The 13,329-nt window shown below is 35.3% G+C and overlaps 1 protein-coding gene across 1 annotated transcript in view; it reads right to left on the bottom strand.

Annotated features, from left to right (window-relative positions):
• Positions 1-7,176, bottom strand: part of LOC149784695 (uncharacterized) — a 98,853-nt gene extending 91,677 nt beyond the window's left edge. The window contains exon 1 of the mRNA XM_089932735.1: positions 7,106-7,176. The gene's annotated coding sequence lies outside the window, so the exon portion shown is untranslated. The remainder of the gene's footprint in view (positions 1-7,105) is intronic.
• Between the last annotated feature and the right edge of the window lie 6,153 nt (positions 7,177-13,329).

Genomic DNA, 13,329 nt, shown 5'->3' with positions numbered 1-13,329 from the left:
TCCCTTCTATAAAGAATTTATTTTGGAAATGGGAGTCTACATTTCTTTTTCCCTGTACATTAATTTAGAAATAAATGCAGCAGTGTTTTGACTTAAGATTTCACCTATTATCATGATCATATTCTCTTGATCTATGCCAATCAAAATCAGTAAGACATTTCTTTCAGCCAATGAAATATATTGTCTTATGTTGTTGTGGCAATGAGCACCCTCTAGTGTGTAAACATGGGATAGGCACAATTCAGTCTAAAATTAACCCTTATCTTTATTTTCTTGAACATATTTATGTACCCTATCAATGACATAAAGGAAACTTCCTTGTAACAAAGATGAAAAATATGGGTCAACAGTGCAAAGGCACAGACAAAAATAATTCTGTGTTGTGTTCATATTTTATAACCTGTATAGGCCGTCATCTATCAAACATGATCATAATTTATTCTTATTACATATGTTATTACTGAATAAATCATAATCAAATATGCCACACAAATAATAATAATAATAATGATCATAATAATAATCATAATCATAATAATAATAATAATAATAATAGTAATAATAAATATTATTATTATTCTTATTCTTATTATTATTATTGTTGTTATTATTATTGTTGTTATTATTGTTGTTGGTATTATTATTGTTATTATTATTGTTGTTATTATTATTATCATCATCATTATTATTATTATTGTTGTTGTTGTTATTATTATTAGTATTATTATTGTTGTTGTTGTTGTTATTATTATTATTATTATTATTAACTGAACTCTACATTGTGATTAAAAATGATGCACTTCAAACTTCTACAAACACAATTAAGGTGCTGCCCTCTATACATGATGATTATTGTACATTTTACAGACTCTGAAAAAAAATGGCTGCAGGGTTGACAAAACTCAAGATCTAAAGAAAGGTTTTATAAAATGAAAAAGATATAGGCTGTGTTAAAGAGAGCCCTGGATTATTTTTATATTGAATTATTTTTGAGCCAGACTGATCAGGCCATAGCAAATGATTATATAGTGAATACAAGAATTTTAGTTTCGGTTTTCAATATATTTGCAGATTATATACATTGTTTATGATGTTGTATCTTAAAGGAATTGAAAATCAATACTAAGACAATCACAAAAATAATAATACATCTAACAAATCACTACATCTAAATACTACATTTTCCATGAATGTTTCAGATTTAGGATAGGTACTTTGTGTTTAACAGTTTGTAAACAATTACATGTTTTCCAGCTATCTCAGTGTCAAGCCTGTTCATGCCCTTGGAAGTAACCATTCCAAATTTAGACAACACCAGTACTGATGCTTCAGTTCTATGATATTACTGTCCAAGTCTTTTGATTGAGATTTTCACCAGGCAATGGGAGACACATAATTCTTTGTTACAAGTTTTGCACATCGCATATCACCCAGTTTTTCCAGTAGTAACAAAGTAGAGCTAAAACAATCTTGTTTTCTTCTGGACATTTCAATAATATAGAGATTTGCATATTCCAAGACCTAAGAGATCAGCCACTGCTTTTCATTTTCATAGTGTATGATCCAATGAACCTGCAATATATATATATATATATATATATATATATATATATGCCTTGCTTTCCTTTACAATCAATAATGGTTGCTGTTGCTGTTGTTGTTGTGGGGTTTAATGCCATTTTTCAGCACATGATAGGCAATGTATGGCGGCCAGTATTAATGGTGGAGGAAGAACCCGGAAAAACCCCGGGAAGAACCAAGAGAAGCTACTGGCAAGCTTTCTCACATACCCACATTGGCAGAATCCTAGACTCAAACCCATGCAGACAGAGGTGAAATGGCAGTGATCCGTAACAGAGAGTGCTTTAGACCACTCGGCCACTCGAGGCCCCAGTTCATAATGGAGTGATCAAACTTTTAACACACAACTGACAATTATAATTACAGTAGTTGAGCTGACCCTATCATTCAACATGTGTTTATTTAGAAAACAGACATACATTTTGAATGTTATGATAATTTTTATGTTTAAATGCACCATGACAATTAGTTCAGCACATCTGTCATGTGATTATCTAGGCTCTAAGACATTCTAATGCTAATTGCACGTGACTTAGGTAGTTTATCATCATATGTAAAAAATGTTTTTTTTAAAAACATCTAGATGATTTTTTGGATGATCTTTTTGGCATGATTTAAATCACCTTCTTGAATCAAACATCCCTGTCTATTTAATGACCCGTTTCTAACAGTACTGGTCAAATATTCTTACATTAGTTTACATTCTAACATCAAACTTTACTTTTTATATGTTTTCAAATGAAATACTTGATATCCTAACATTTGAGATATGACTGATTATTATTTTTCAAATACAATAGCAATATGCCCCAGACTATTCATTTTCAAAGTCGAACAAGAAATAGCTTCCAGTGCACTAGTCCGTTAAAAGCGATTTTTTTTTCTTCATTTGTAAATCAAGTTTGGCAGGTAGTATTTTCCATGTCTCAATCACTTTATGTGGCCTTTCATGCTTTCTGGGCATACTGAATGTTTGAATCTACTCCATTCATGTGTACGTGTTCTGCTACTGATTAACTGTATACTGGGTGATGACCAAATTATGAGCCAATCAAAACACTATAAACAAACAAATCTGTTGTATTAATTAGCAGTGTTTTAAATGGCCTGGTTTTATTGTGCTTACTCAACCCAGATACTCCTCAATGGATCACCCACTGAATTCAATCCAGTTTGTCAATTCAATCAAACCAGTGAAAGACACTTCACTGAAACAACTGTTGGTTTCCGTTATGAACTTAAGAAAATTACTTGTCTATGCATTATTTTAGTTTGTTTTTTGTTGAGTTTTTTTCTTTCCCCACATGTGCAAGGTTCTGTCTTTCAGTACATGATGTAAATAAAATGGATTGTATCAAGTGTCGTGCTGACGTTGGACTGATTAAATGACTGATACTTCTTTCATTATACTAAATTGATTATACAAGGGATCAACTTCCACTTAAGTTGCATTGTGTTTGAAGTGAAACTGCTATGCTATTTGGATAAAATTAGTTTAGAAACATTATTTTGGCAGGGGAGTTAATAATGAACATTCAGAGGAGAAAACCTCATATAAAGTGGAGGGATAAAGCACAGGGCTGACACTGAGTCAGAGGTAACTATTTCTCCAAAGCTGACACCAGCCAGACTCTATTTATGGTTTTGAATCTACTCCCCCTGAACATAAAATATCTTGCCGCTATTACCAAAAATTTCCAAATTAACATGAATTGGAAATTCAACCAGTGCATTTGTCAATAGCGCTTACAAATTCTGGATTTAATTATTAACTTGTGACAATTTTGTTCTTCAAAAAGCCTCCAGAGGTCTCGCTAGGATTTTAAAATCAGGAGTCCAGGACTCCCATTTTGGTAAAAATAGGAGTCCCACCATCAAAAGTTGCAGTCCCTTCTTTCCTACAGAATCAACACAGATGTGAGTGATTCTGTTTTCAGATGGAGAGGTTTTTGTAATGTAATCACTCACTATCATATAGCTTCATTACAACAGTCCATTGACAGGATTGCAAATTTATGGTTTATTTTTTTTGTATACATACTTGTAGTAATTTTAGGCAATAGTCTGATTTGCTGTTTTTTCCTGTATTTTCACAAACACATGTCAAGTCAGAAAACAGCTTAGACCTTAAAGCGCATCTCGCGAATTCCACAACATAGCATTGTCCCATATGTTTCTGACCTACATAATTTGCATTTTAAAGTTAAATCTTTAATAAAATAATACCTAGGCTTTGGTTTCAATGATTTGTATATTTTTTCTGAATATATTTGCCCGATGATTTAAAAATTTAAGAAAACAGACAATCTAATAAACTGGTACATCCCAGACTTAGCGAAGTCTGCCATTATTTCTCGTTAGGCCTACTGGTTCACTTACAGTTTCAAATTAATTTTATGATGAAACAGTGTATAAGAGGAAGTTAATATATATCTAGATCACTGATTCTGATCTTAAAACACAAGTTTGTATGTTTTATCATCAAAGGATAGCAAACAGGAAATTGATCATTACTACCTTACTTGGAAAAGGGTTAATGGTCAATCAGCTATCAAAACATAATACTTGTGAATGGGCAAGAGTTTGTTTATCAACATACTTGATATAAAAACTAAGCCTAGCTACTGATACCTTGATGAATACATTTCGCTACAACACTAAAACTAACCGGGCAAAGGCAAGGGGCATTTAAAAAAAAAATGGTATGGTCAGTCAATGTACCTAATAAATAATCACAGGGCGAAGTCATTTTTGCTTTCCTAACAGAAGAAGGCAAAGTTTACATTTGGAAATGAACACAATAACGAAAGCTAAAGTTGTTTATTTGATATACTTTTATATATGACCACATGTACATCTCTGGGTCTTTCTTCCTCTGAATTCAATCACTGAAAATATCAGTAAATTTTCCCACCCAGCCACCAGTCAAAGTTTTTTGAACTTGCCGCCCTGCTATTGCATGTTCTTTTTTATGTACTCTTATAAAATGGCAACATGTATGTAGATCAAGGGATCTTTCAGTCACTGAATTCTGTCATTGTAAATATCAGCACAGCTAACTGATCAATACATTTTCCCGCAAAGCAGGTGGCTGAAGAGCAGGACTGGCAAGTCTTTGAATTTTGCCACACACCTATTACATGTGTACGAAGGACTCCCACCTCAAAGATTTTCTGCATCCCAGATCAAAAATTGGTGTCTAAATACGCGTAATTAAGCATTTCTGAGACCTCTGGCCTCTATATAGCAATGAATGCATGTGCAGAAGATCACTTAAGTCAGTGTTTCTGACGTTCCACTAAGAATGAGCATTTCAAACTAAATGACTAAAAAAAATGAAATTTAAAAAAGAAAAAATAAATAAATGAGGGCTCTCTTTAACACAGCTTATACCTAAGCCGAATAAGGAAAACTATTTTCTAATACAGCAATACCGTGTTAGTTCCAGGTGATGAAAAGGGATATTGGTGCTATTTAGGAGAACAGCATCTGGGTTAAAAGACTTCATCTGGTCCATTGATCAAGTCTCAAGGGAAAAAAATTAGAAAAGGATTGAAATCCACAAAATTCCTTTCCAGTTTTTTGCTAATGGAAGTACTTATGTGAACATAAGTAACAGCAAGAAATAGTGTATATCATGAAAAAGGAAAATTAAAATTAGTGAATATATGATACCATGACAAAAAACTTAAATCTTAATCCCTTTCAAGAAAAGAAAAAAATATTTTGTACACTATTCTTGTTTTGTTTTGTTTTTCTATGCACTGAAGTTAATAAATCTTACTGAATCTAGTAACAGATGAAAATGTGAGACAAATAAAAGGAAAGTTGGACAAGTGAATTATCTGACACCATTCATCCAAGAAAAATGCACAAAAATAAAATTAATATACTCTGCAAATTGTAAAAATATGGTGTTGAGGAAAATGTAAGGATCAGAATAGTAATGATAGCAAGAACTTTTCCTATGGATAATACCTGCATCCAGTGTGCAACATCAAAAACAATAAGTACAACATTAGCTTTCCCATATTCTTGAAAATTCTGCAATACTATATTCAATTAATCAGTTAGTTTGGAAAGAAAACTTTCTTTAAAAAATTAAGTGGAAAGGGATAGATCTTACAATTTATTTTGAAGCAGGAATATTGTTGCTAATGTTAACCGGTTAAGTGTTGGATTTTGCTTTATGAAAACTACTGATGGAAAGGATACAATAAGTGACCTTGTTATCATGATCTAGCAATCACAGGTAAATGTTTCAGACTCAGTTGCATGCAAAGGCTGAGCAAAATATTTCTCTCACAAGTTGATACCCCGCTTAGTGAACATATATCCTATTTTACGAAACTTTATTTGGAAAATGCCTTACACTAAACTTACAACCAATATTCCCCAATGTAAATTTTTTTGAAATACTACTGTACATAACACTTTTTAACATTCCGGACTGCATCAAGGGCAAGTAAATAAGCAATCCAGCATATAAGTTTTAAATGACATGTAAAAAGAAAATACAATTTTAATCTATACCAATCTGCCACTTGCACCTTTATAGTCAACCATAAACTGCTGTAACAAAATGGCTGCATGCCCCACCTTGACTAACCTGAGACAATAATTTGATACTGCATATTCAAATCAGCTTGTCACTTTCTCCAATCAGGTTTTCATTCTATGGATTTTTACATTCAATAACATTTAAATTGTAGAAATATCGTCTGAAACTTATAGACTATACAATTGTATGACCTGCATTTGTCTTGACATGAGAGGGTAAAGGATCACTCAATACAAGGAACCTATGTCAGGAAAAGGTCAAATGTTATCAAATACTCGTACCACGACACAGGCAACTTATGTCAGGAAACAGCCAACTATTATCAAATAATATCATGAGGCTTGGCAATCAAATGACTTAGCAATGATGTAATGAAATATAGACTGTTCGTAATTAGTTCTGCAGAACTGGCTTGTTTGTTCGCTTATCAAAGTTTCAAATTTTTATGTGATAACTGTTACGTCCGAGAAGATAAGTAATTGTGTTAGCGAATTTTAAAGCAACTATCTGCACCATATACCACAACCAAGTGGTTTGGGTGTTTTCAATTATCCGTCATTCCACCGAACAGGAACTGTCAAAATTTTGGTGAGCCATTTAATATACTGATATGCCACCAGTCCACTCACTACTCCCCACCGTAAATACTGAAGTCTTTTCTATCTTTTTCACCAAAGTGACATTTTTCCTTCTAATAACAGAAAAATGTGCATTGAAACTTCTTTATGGCGTCTGACTTTTACTGTACTTTGCTCCTGGCTTACGGCCAACTTAATCCAAAGTGTTGAAGACGAGTCACGATTCGGTCCCTTTCAGAGTGGCTTTTAATCCACAATAACACTTAAACGTGCTTGTATTTATTACGGCAAGTTTTTACTCAACCTATACTAATGACCTATAACTGAAAACAAAAGAGAAGTTCCCTGCATTGATACTAAATAATTGGAAGATAAAAGCACGCACCTGCTTCCTTGTGAAAATTGGATCTAGTCCGCCATTTTCAAACGTCTCCGAGAAACCATGACGTCACGGACATGATATCGAGGTACGTAACTCTTTACGACTCAATGATTTAGTATCACTGATTCTGTACCTTTCCTCGTCTAATTTGATTGGAAGAGCAAGACTGGAAATAAGGGATTAAAAAAGGAAATAATTTCTCCATAACCATATTAATGGCCCTAAATGTGGAAACAATGATTACAGCAAAATGTGGATCCATTACAAGTGCACTGTAATTTTCGACGTAAACTTAATTGTAAGTTTCGATGATAATTTCTAACCATAGAAGATGAACCAATAAAGGCTCTATTTTTTTTTTGTGGGTTTTAATTATATTTTAAAACGCAAATAACAGACATTGGCATTATTATAAAATGTATCAATTTGTTATATATATATATATATATATATATATATATATATATATATATATATATATATATATATATATATATATATATATATATATATTGTATATGTATATGAGGACTTTGTATAGCGCCTAACCTTTAGAAGCTCTAAGCGCTTTATAACATTAGACAACACCTATAAGATTATAAGATAAAAAAACATATAATGATATGATTACAAAAACAAACACCATGAAATTAGAAAACATTAAAAAAAACATGCTGAGAATATTTTAAGGTAGGAAACATTAGGTTTGTTCTTGCAGTCGAAATAAGTGAGTTTTGAGAGCCCTCTTGAATGTGATCACTGTGTCTTTTATATATATATATATATATATATATATATATATATATATATATATATATATATATATATATATATATATATATATAATGGTTTACAATGTTTTCTCTAAACTTATTGTAGTTTTCGACGATCATTTCTAACCTTAAAAAATGAACCAATAAAGCCTATATTTTATTTATTTCTGGCTTTTAATTATATTTTTTAAACGAGGATAAAAAAAGACATTGGAATTATCAGAAATATATCAGAAATTTATTTATATAATCTAATCATCATACAGAATAAATAGTTCCACCATATTAGTCATCTTCAATTAACGCCTCTATCGTGTTGCTTAAAACCATTAAAAGGACGACCAGCTCTTGTGCATGTCTAATACAGACAACACACTGGGAACAGTTTATGACAATTAGACAAAACATTGGGAACATTTTATGACAATTAAACAAAACAGTGGAAACATTTCATGACAATTGGACAAAACATTCGGAATATTTTATGACAGGGGTCTCAGACTCAAACCACCTTGAAGGCCGCGTGAGGGCCTTTGTTATCTCTTATGACACCTTGTGACGCCAATAATTTTTGCGGGTCACAGAATACGGGCCGCGTGTTTGAAACCCCTGTGTTATGATAATTAGGCAAAAAATTACAATCAGACAAAAAACATTGGGAACATTGTATGACAATACATAGAATATAGACACAAACATACTTACAACACGTGTTATGCGTGTCTTTGCTATATGGAATGTATAGTAACGTTGCTCTTCAAGAACTCAGAAACGTATTAGTTGGATTTAAAGAAAATTCAGAATTTAGCCTCTTGATAACTAAGTCAAAAAGGAAGTACAGTTTTACTACTGATACACATTTAGTAAAGAATCTGTAAATTATTTCCTCACTGGCCTTCTGTAGAATGTTTCTAAGTGGCATATTTGTAACGGTCTAAAATAAGTTTTCATACTATCCATATTATCCTCACATTTCATTTTCGTGATAAATATTAGTATAAATATTGCTAAATATTTGAAATGCAATTTACGAAACATTTGAAGCATTTTTTAAAAATATATTGGAAGTTTAGTATATCGTACGAGACACAATAATAAGACACAATAATAATAATAATAATAATAATAATAATAATAATAATAATTATTATTATTATTATTATTATTATTATTATTATTATTATTATTATTATACAAATCGATTTAAATCATAGAAGTGCATTGTTTGTAAGTAGTAAATGGGGATACCCTAGCCTCAATGGGAATTAGCATTACAGAGACCCCTGGGACACTCTAGCCTCAATGGAAATTTAACATGGAGAAAAATCGTGGGACACTCTAGCCTCAAGGGAAATTTAACATGGAGAAAAATCGTGGGACAATCTAGCCTCAAGGGGAATTTAACATGGGGAATAGAGTTTGGGTTTGTCTAGGGACAAGGGGAATTTTTTTTTTTTTAAATTTTTTTAAATTTAAATTTAAATTTAAATTTAAATTTAAAAAAAGGGGTAGGCAATTGAAAGGCTATCTCTTTTCGAGAAATATGGCTGGCCCTGAAAAGGGCCTTTGGGTTTATGTTAATGTATTCATTAACATAAAGGGCACCGTATTGGTCTTCTTCTTGTTCTTAGGCTGCGTCTCACTGTGGGCCCGTAAATCAGCACTCTTTTCAGGCAACCTTGTCTTTCAACGTAGATCCTACGTATCCACAGGCTGGTGTTTGTCCTGTGGACAACGGTCCACTTGGATCGGACATACATGAGCATGTCCGTCCTAAACATCATGGAAGACACAAGGGTGGATGACTCAACTGTGGTCCACATCTTGAAGCGACGAGAACAGGTGAATCAATGCAGTGAACTGAGCTTATTTATAGGTAGAGGTAGGATTGAAACGGATTGAGTTCATTCACCAATCCAAACACGCGTTACAAAATTCAGTCAGCTCGCATCCAATCCGAAGAGAACAGTCTGTGACGTCACGTGGTCTATATAGATTCGTTAGCCCTTGTGTGCAGTCAATCTATGCGACAGTGATTCAACATGACGGACATTCAGCAAACGATCCATTGGGGTGCACCAGCAGGGGAGACTGCCCAAGGGAACCCGGACTTACTTTCAGAGGAGGTGAATTGGGATTTTGTGGATTTTCTCTCTTCGCAAGAATTTGTTCCGGAACCTTCGTTACCTTCTTCATTACCGCAAGTGGAGAATTTTAGACAGAGACAGAAAGAAGAATTGGAGAAATTTATACAACGACAAAAGGAAGCGGAACAAGCTTTTCTCCTACAGCAGCAAGAAGAAGAGGTAAGAAAAAAACAACAGCAACAACAGCAAGAAGAAGTAGCAGCAAAGAAACAAGAGGGTGAAAATCAAACGGTCACGGTACTGTTGGACATTTTAGCGGAGTTAAGAAGTCTGAAACAAATGTATCAGACTTCTTTATTACGACCGAAGAGAATACGACCTTCCCGAGCTAAACACGTTGACCCTGTGACTAAGCCTACCGTACCACCCTTAGTGATTTCAACCCAATCATCATCATCAACATTACGCAGTCCAGAAGTAGGCCTTGGCCGTGGCAAAGGCTTAAGGCAGTTAAAGTTGATTGCTTAAACTCACCCCTACACCGAAATAAAAAGGCCCTTTTCAGGGCCACCCACATTTCTCGAAAAGAGATAGCCCTTCAATTTTGCCAATAACTCAAAAAAATAACCCACCCATTTTACCCTTATAGTACGTGTCTTTTTGTATGAGTGCGTGAGTGTACGTTCTTATTTTAAAATCAAAACTCAAAGACACTTACCTTATATCATTAATTTATTCTTTTCTCCATTGTTACAATCCAATTCACAATTCACCACAGAACACTTTAATAAAAAGTTCATTGACTTCTTCTTTCTCCTTGTTTAGTCTCTCTGTTTTTTAAATTTCTTTACCGTCTTTTCCTCATTTTCTTCCCTTCTTCTTTTCTTCTCCTGTTTCTTTGCCTCTTGTAAATAGAATTGTCTTCTTTCTTCCTCTTCTTCCTCTGAAGAATCCCTCTCTTCTTCTTCTGAAGAATCCTTCTTTTCTTCGGACTCCTCTTGTTTCTTTTTTGGGCAATCTGGAGACCAATGTCCTTTTTCTTGACAATAATAACAAGTATCTTGACTTTTGTCTTTTTTAGCCCCTGTTTTTTTTTTCTTTTTTGACGGTCTGGACACTCTGAAGACCAATGCCCTTTCTTCTGACAGATATAGCAAGTATCCTGACTTTTATCTCGAAAGGAAGGAGAGTAGTCCGTAGGCTGGTCTGAAGAGAATTTTCTAATGACCCCTCGCAAAGCTCTGACGAAACGTTCGATTTGGTTAGTCTCTTCCATCGTTGTGCTCGGCTTGAGAGTGAAATGAATAGTGAAAGGACAAGACACACACTCTTTTATATACGCTGGTCTGCCATGACTATAAATTAGTCTATGGTGTTTACACTTGAGTCATTTGACGTTTTGCACTCAAGATGAAACGATCCTATTCATTCGAGAAGAAAGAAGAAGAAAGTAAGAGGCAGAAACGTGATCTATCGCCTCGTACCAGAGCTGAAATCTTGGCACAAATTCATGCCAGTGATTTTGAAGAGGACATGAGTGAACCAGAATTTGAAACCTCTAAACCAAGTTCGTCACCCTTAGTCAACCCTGAAAAATACTATTCCATTCGAGAGACGGAAAAGCGCTCCTCTAGAAAATTTAGAACCACGGCTTACACCTACACGGTGAAGTTTAAAGATTTCAAGGCCGACGTACCCTTGGAGAAAGCAGAAGGGTTTATCACCGAGATGGGGGATTCTTTGCTCACCGCACTCAAGCGACAATGTCAACCCAAAGAAGACGATCGCTTGACACTATCCATAGATCACGACGGTTTGAAATCCCCTGTTTGGATCGAGTTTAGCAGACCCGCAGAACTAACCCCTTCCAAAGTCATGGACAAGATTCAACACGTACAACAATCTAATGACCAGTTTGACATCACCGATGGTAAAGCCACACTGAAAATGGCCCACGTCTCTCCTCCTCAAGGGACTGGACGCAAAAAGATGTTATTGGTGGACGACCTTCGCAACACCAAAACAAGTCCCGTCCGAATTAACAACCCTCAAGACCAGATGTGTTTAGCTCGAGCCATCGTGGTGGGACGAACCTATGCCAACAAGAACGACACGACAGAATGGAAAAGAGCCTGGAAAACCATTCGACAATCGGACCGAGCCAAACAACGAAACGAAGCAGAACTCCTGTTGCAACAAGCTGGCCTGTCCAAAGACACACCCTGTGGCATTCCTGAGATGCAAAAATTGCAAGATGCCCTAGCTCCACGCTACACCTTGAAAGTGCACCCTCAAGAAATGCGTGGGTCTCTGTTGTTTCGAGGCCAAGATTTTAAGGACGGAAAATACATTCATGTCTATTATCACGATGAACATTTCGATACCATTACCAGTATCACTGGATTCCTGGGATACGGTTATTATTGTGAGAAATGTGATTATGGTTATAACAATCGAGAGCAACACAACTCTTGTGGATGGAAATGCCCAGGATGTTTGGCCTCTCCACCCTGTCTGAGCGAAGAACCAGTGCCTTGTTCAACTTGTCTGCGCACGTTTGTCAGCCCTACCTGTTACCAGCAACATTTGAAAACACAAGGTTCACAGAAGAAATGTGCTTGTCAACTCCTGAGATTGTGCCCTACGTGTGGACAAGGCATACGTACCAATCGTACCAAGGCACACGTATGTCGAGGAAAGAAAAAATGTCACATTTGTCACCACATCGTGGACTTGGAGCACGAATGTTACGTGCAAAAATACCAACCCCCACCAGAGGAAGAGGACGGTCACAAGAAGAAAGGCAATTTCATCTTTTTCGATTTCGAATGCATGCAAGAGACCGGCATTCACATTCCTAATTTCTGCGTGGCTCATCGAGCGTGCGAGAAGTGCATTCAAGAACCTATCTTCAGTCATTGCCCTCACTGCAGCAAGATTCCTGGAGGGCGTGACAAAATCTTTCGGGGACCGAACACGTTAGCCGATTTTGCCCAATGGGTCTTAGACACCATCGACAAGACGTGGAGCCAAGAGGGCATCGAACGTTACGGAGATTGTCATCGTCATGCCACGGTGATGGCTCACAATTTCTCCGGATACGATGGACAGTTTCTTTTGAGGTACTATACGGAACAAGGCACCGAGCGTCCTAAAGTCACTTTGAACGGAGCTAAAATCATTTTCATGCAAGTGGGACAAGTACAGTTTAAAGATTCGATGAGCTATTTGGCCATGCCTTTGAGTCGAATGCCTAAAACGTTTGGAATGACAGAAATGGCTAAAGGGTACTTTCCACACTTTTTCAATACGGAAGCCAATCAACATGCCGTTCTACCCCATTTTCCTGAGGCTCACTATTACGACC

Source organism: Sinohyriopsis cumingii, chromosome 14 (assembly GCF_028554795.1).
Source record: "Sinohyriopsis cumingii isolate HCF-2022 chromosome 14, ASM2855479v2, whole genome shotgun sequence".
Lineage (NCBI taxonomy): Eukaryota > Metazoa > Mollusca > Bivalvia > Unionida > Unionidae > Sinohyriopsis > Sinohyriopsis cumingii.
Note: the sequence above shows the minus strand (reverse complement) of the source record. Positions and strands in the feature narration are given on the sequence as shown.